The sequence below is a fragment of the Meriones unguiculatus genome, chromosome 11 (genome assembly GCF_030254825.1).
Source record: "Meriones unguiculatus strain TT.TT164.6M chromosome 11, Bangor_MerUng_6.1, whole genome shotgun sequence".
Classification (NCBI taxonomy): domain Eukaryota; kingdom Metazoa; phylum Chordata; class Mammalia; order Rodentia; family Muridae; genus Meriones; species Meriones unguiculatus.
In genome coordinates, this window is record NC_083359.1 from 64840311 (window position 1) to 64846638 (window position 6328).

Consider the following 6328-nt stretch of genomic DNA (forward strand, 5'->3'; position numbering starts at 1 on the left):
TTAAGCTACATTTGGGTGGTATAATTTCTTTTGTTTGTCATCAGCACCCCAATCTGGGGTGAATAGACTTATTTCTCCCCAAGGAAAAATAAAGTGGCACAATTTGCATCCAAACAGAGAGCCTCAGAGCTAACAAGGAACTGGAGAAGACTGACCACATGGTTCCTGTTTGAATAATCACAGACAGAACTAAGATCCATCTGAGGGTAGAGTATCTACGAGGCAATTGTAATACAGCTGCCTTCTCCTACAAGGCATGGACAGCTTATTCTTGTCCAGCTTCCCCTCACAATTTTCCCTACAGGTTTTGTAGGCTAGATAACAGTGTGACCACCTGAGGGTACTCTCTGAGTCCCATGTCCATTGAGGGGAATTTCCATCCCAGTTAAGCATGTTTACAGGAACAGACTACAGGAAAAACATTTTCAGGTAGCAATAAAACACATTCTTAGCAAACAGGATCTGTGGTCTTCAACCAGATAGTTGTTGCAATCATTTCTCCAGGCGAGTTCTTGCAAGAATTTGCTTTTCCAAGATAAGAGGCTTTGAACAAACACTCAGCACAATAAGGGGAAAGTTTAACATTCTACCTTTTACTTGATCCTACAGTTCTTAAGTAAGGAGTGCTACTAGGCTATTGCAATCAGAACAGTAATTTAATTTTTTTAGGTCATCTATATGGATATATATATAGATAGATATAGATGTATGTGTATATGAGTCCTTCTTGGGATCCAGAAACTTGACCAACAGGAAGAATCAGACAGTGAAGAGAGAAAGAGTGGGGCAGATGTTAACAGCCCTTAGTTCTGACCTTTAATATAGAGAAAAGGAAAATCCATGACTCAACGTGAAGATGGGAGCCTTAATAACTAGTGCTGTAAACTATGACTCCGCTTCTGAAATGCTTGAACTGGGGGGAAGGCTTTTAGGAAATATTATTACATGTATTTCTTTAGTGTGTATACCACAAATGAGAAAATCAGAGGGCAACTTGTTCAAGTCAGCTCCTTCCAACTGTTTGGATATTGGGAATGGAACGCAGGTCATCAGGCTTGGTGACAAATACCTTTGCCCACTCAGTCTTCTTGCTAGCCCTGGAGGTAGTTTTATAACAAGGACTAAAAGAGCCTCTCTTGAGACTATGGAACATGGAGGTCAAGGGGATCAGTGTGAGTGCTGTAAAACATAGCAATTAAGTCATCCATTCTAAAGATGGAGGCTCTGGATTGCAGTTTAATTAGTCATGTTCCTATTGCACTGCTTTCTTCCCTCCCACATATATTTCATATATATATAATATTTTTATTATATATATATAATATTTTTATTATATATAATATTTTTATTATATATATTTTTAATGTGCATTGGTGTTTTGCCTGCATGTATGTGTATGTCCGTGTGCCGGATCCTTTGGAACTGGAGTTATAGATGGATGACTCCTCCAGAGATACAATAAATCAAATCGAGCTGAACTTAAAGTAAAAGGGCAGGTTTATTTTGGGGGGCATCTCCTGGGCAGGTCCACTGATCTCACAGGAGGAGGTCAGTGAAGTCGCAAGGCTGAGCTGGGGTAGAGACTCCCTAAAGGGGAGCGGGGAGGAGTTGTGACATGATGGTGAGGTACTGGGTTATAGCCTTGTTTGTTGAGTTCAGGGCCCTGTAAGTGGGTCTTAGGTCCAGCAGTCAGTTTGGAATCTGGAACTAGGAGCTGGATTTGGCTAGTGTTTTGCACTGGCTTTAAAAAGTCCAGACTTCTGGTCAGAAGAGAAGGGTGGGGTCCTCTTGCTCCAGGCAACCTTGCCTTTGTCCCAAAACCTCTGACCTAACAGCCTGCCTCTTTGGGTATAGAGGTGCAGACTCAAATTCTGACTACTTCCTGCTGAGCCAGGACAAGGAAGGGACGGAATGTCAGTAGTAGGCAGCATTGTAGGCACAGGAATTTAGGGGTACAGGAGCATTTGGTGGGTGGTCAGTCTGGAGACCTCATGGACGCGGTCCTGCAGGAAGAAGATAAAATTGAGTCTGGGAGGAAAAAATTTCCCTTAGGTATACACTTGAAACTTTTAGGCCCATGAGAGTTTCAAGCCCAGGAACAGGGGGAAGAGATCCCACCCACAGGGAAGGAAATGGGCTGTTGATTGACAGCACTTGTCTGGAATCCAGTTGACTTGTGAGTGGTAAATCACTGAAACCCACATAGTAGAGAAGTCAATAGATTCTCGCACCTTTGTGTCACAGTAGATGCTTCGGAAACGGCTTTGGGCTAAAAGCATAAACATTTTTTAGTATGCCTACAGACAGTGAAAGAGGGGCTTCTTTCCTCTATCCAGAAGGCTGGATGTATATGAATTTAGCACAGTGAGAAGCACTTTTTTTTAAGTCTATAATCAAAAGACAACCAAAGAAACAGAATCCTCAGCTTGTGGCTATGATATTATCAGAATATGAAGTCTGTTAGCAAGGGAAATCTGTTTGCCTTTTAAAATAAGAGACCTAGTAGGTCTAGAAAAAGCAAGGCTTGATGTTTTAAACATGAAATGGACTAATAAAGTGGTGGCAGCCTTGGGGGAAGGAGCTGGTTGCTGCTGCCAAGGCGACAAACCTACAGTTAGCCTAGCCACCAATGTCATCAGAGATCTGGGAAGGATAAAGTTGTAGCAGAAAGCACAATCCAAATGGCCCATGTATCAATTAAGATGACAGAGGCTTACCCATTACCTAGGGCCATCCATTAGGACCCTGTGATACAGATGGCTTCCTTGGGGACACAGGTCCTAATGCAGTGTCAGTCTTCTGCCGCCAGGCCCTGAAGACTTTTCTGCGAAGCTGGAAGCTGGGAAAACTATCCTATTCTTGTCTTAAGCAAAATAAGGCAGTCCATTTTCCAGTGTCCTACCTGTCCATAGTTTGGGAAGGGTCCGGACAGTGGGCAAGGCAATGTAGCTGGAGTCATTGGTGCCCTATCTATCACCTTGGACACCTTGAGGAGATCACTGTTAGGATTTGGGGATGGGGGGTCTCTCTCTATCATAGTAAAGTTTAACATCTTAAACGCCATAGTCAACAGGTCTCTGACAGGCGTGAAGGCCAGCACATAATCAAGTTATCTGAGTTAAACAATCTTTGTCTGTTTGAAGTTATAAACTGTTCTAAACTGTACCTTGTAAACATAAAACAGGTGTACTTAGCATAACTTCAAATATCTAAACATATGAAAGGCTTTGATCATACTAGTATAGTATCAAAATCAAACTCTTTGTTTTCAAGACAGGGTTTCTCTGTGTAGCCTTAGCTGTCCTGGACTCACTTTGCAGATTAGGCTGGCCTGGAACTCACAGAGATCTGCCTGCCTCTGCCTCACTGAGTACTGGGATTACAGGCATGTGCCACTGTGTCTGGCTCAAAATAAAATTTTTTAATCATACATACAGTCCATCGAGACTGGCAGCTTTATTGTACCATTATAAACCATTGTAGTTTTGTGTATGGCTTAGTTTATGCAAACAGCTAAATCTTAAAAGAAGGTAGATAAACAATGCTGTGAACCATTAAATAAATCCAATGGACAGAAGGCCCTAAGGTAAATTCTGAGGTTAGGCAGCTGGAGGCAGGAGAAACAGCATTGTTTTATAATATACATTCAAGACCCAGATGACCTACCTACTCAACTGACATCCCAGAAGGAAAAAGTCCCTTCTCATTCCCCATGCTGTCTTATTCAACTCAATATCCCTCTTTCCAGTGTTTTCTTATGTTCACTCTCTGTTACCTGGTTGCTTGCACAGCCTCTTAAACTATGGCTGTCTTTATTTAGCTCTTACTTACAAAAAGCTTTTGGTTTATAGGTGTGTGCTAAGGCTGAGCCACACCACAACTTGTTACAATAATCAGAAAGCTCTTGGGTTAAATCTGTGTCCTAGAGCTGAGCCATTCCACAACAGGAATTAGGTTTTTTCAGTTTACAATATTGGGGTTCACAATGTGATCAAATATCCTGCAACAAAAGCACTCCATGCTCTTAACCATTGAGCCATCTCTACAGCCCCTTCTCTTCCACATTTTTATGGCAGGAATCATTAAATTTTAAGTAACCTGAATATTACCATAGTTCTTTTCTACCTAAAAAGCATCAACAAATGATTTCAATATTTTTATTAAAATTTGGGGACAAATTCATGTATACTGCACTTACACTGTTAATTATAAGCTGTTGATTTTCAAATGCATAGATTTGTTTGTTTTTATGCCAGCTGTGATTGCTTTTAAGCTTATATTTAAATTTAAGAAAGTGTTGTTTTTGTTTGAGACAGGGTTTCTCTGTGTAGCCCTGGCTGTCCTGGACTCTCTGTAGAGCAGACTTGCCTCAAACTCAGAGATCCAAAAGGTGTGCACCACCACAGCACTTAGAATGATTGTAAAGGTTTTTTAAAGTAGCATTTAATACCACACCTCTTCCTGGGTAAATTTTTGTGTAATCCAGTAAGAATAAAATAAGTCCCCTGTTCTTTGTTGCCTTTAATCTTCTTGGGAGAAAGACAACCACCAAGCAACAAATACATATAATACTTATAAATTATATGAATATATATACCAAGTCAGTTAATGATAAATGCCCTGAAGGATAAAGCTGGATAAAACTGTGCCTAATTTTTATAAATTTGGGTAGAAAGGGGTAGATTTAAAAGACTTTTTTAGATATGTATTTCTGTACTGTTCACCCACAGTTTATATCAATAATTGTATTATAAACTATAAGGATTTCAGTGGGATAAGATAAAAATGTCACTAAAATTTCTCTCTTCAGTGGTAACCAAATATTATTTAGTTATTAGCAATTTTTGTTTTGTTTCAACTTTTAGGTTTATTTATTTATTTTATGTGTATGGATGTTTTGCCTATATGAATGTATGTGTATCATATATGTATGTGCCTGTGTACCTGTAGAAGTCAGAGGGGGCTGTTGATATATAACTCGTGGACTTGGAGTTTTAGATAGTTATGAGTCAACATATGGGTACTGGGAACTAAACCTGGGTCCTCTTCAAAAGCAATAAATGCTTCCTTCTGCTGAACCTTCTCCACAGGCTTGTTTTGTATTCTTAAAACATGATCTATATTTTCCAATCTGTATATAGCCCCTACTGGCTTCAAACTTATGGCAATCCTCATGTCTCAGCCTCCCAGGTGTTTGGATTGTATGCGTGCAATACTGAGCAATTTGTCAACACAAATGTATACGTGCCTATGCTAGATTTTTCAAAACATACCTCACTCTTCTGAATCTGAGCCTTCCAGGAGGTGGCGGCTCATGCCTTTAAACCCAGTACTTGGGAGACAGAGGCAGATGGATCTCTGAGTTCAACGGCAGCCTAGTCTACATAGTGAGTTCTGGGCCAGTCAGTGCTACACAGTAAGGTCCTGGTCTAAAAAAAATAAAAACCTGTCCCTAGCGACATTGCAGGTGTGGCTGGTATGTCACCTGTTCATCAGTAGATGACAGAAAGAGGCTATATCTGCTCTGTGTTCTGACTTGTTAACATCTGAATGATTAGTAGCCAAACATTTCCTGGAAAAAAAAAAAAAGTGAGCCTGAGACAGTGGCCTGTCTGGCGCTAGGAAGCCTGGACAGGGAGCTGGCCTGAGATTACCCTCATTCAGAGCTGTGTAGGCCACGACAGGCTCCCAGGGCAAGGAGTGAGCAGGAGACCAGTAACGCCCCCCCACCCCCAACCCCCGTGAACAGGGGCCCTGGGCGGGATAAGCCCGAAACAGACTGTACTTGACATGGACCCAGGGGAGCAAACCTAAGATGACCATCAGTTCAGAACCACTCAGGCCTGGGGAGCAGACCATACTAGACATGGCTCCTGCCCACTTCCATAATGCATGAACATGGCATAGCTTTCCTGAGACTACTCCCGAAACGACCCTGACACTCAGAGACACCGATCACCACTAAAAGGATCAAGTCAGTGGTGCAGAAATGGAAAAGAAAGAAACAGAAGGCTGTGGGCACAGTGAAGTGAGGCAGAACTGAACACCAGATTAGTGGGGAACAGCCTGATGTGAGTAGTTTGAGATTCCTCCTGGAACGGTGGTGGGTTCCTGGACTGTGCTGCCATTGGGGACCACATCTGGGTCCATGTCCCTGAAGCAGCAGGGATCTCTTACCACCTAAGGTCAGACAGACGTCCCTGATATCGGCTGCTGCCCAAAGACATTGATGTCTACTGGCTATGCAGAACTGGTTCCATCCCTCATCTAGGCATCATGGGAGGCTTGTCCCTAGGGGCATGAGAGCAGGAGGCCTGCCCCTGCCCCT

The 6328-nt window shown here is 42.1% G+C and overlaps 1 pseudogene; it reads left to right on the plus strand.

Annotated features, from left to right (window-relative positions):
• Positions 1–5445: 5445 nt before the first annotated feature.
• LOC132646611 (small nucleolar RNA SNORA17) lies at positions 5446–5570 on the plus strand (annotated as a pseudogene).
• Positions 5571–6328: the final 758 nt, after the last annotated feature.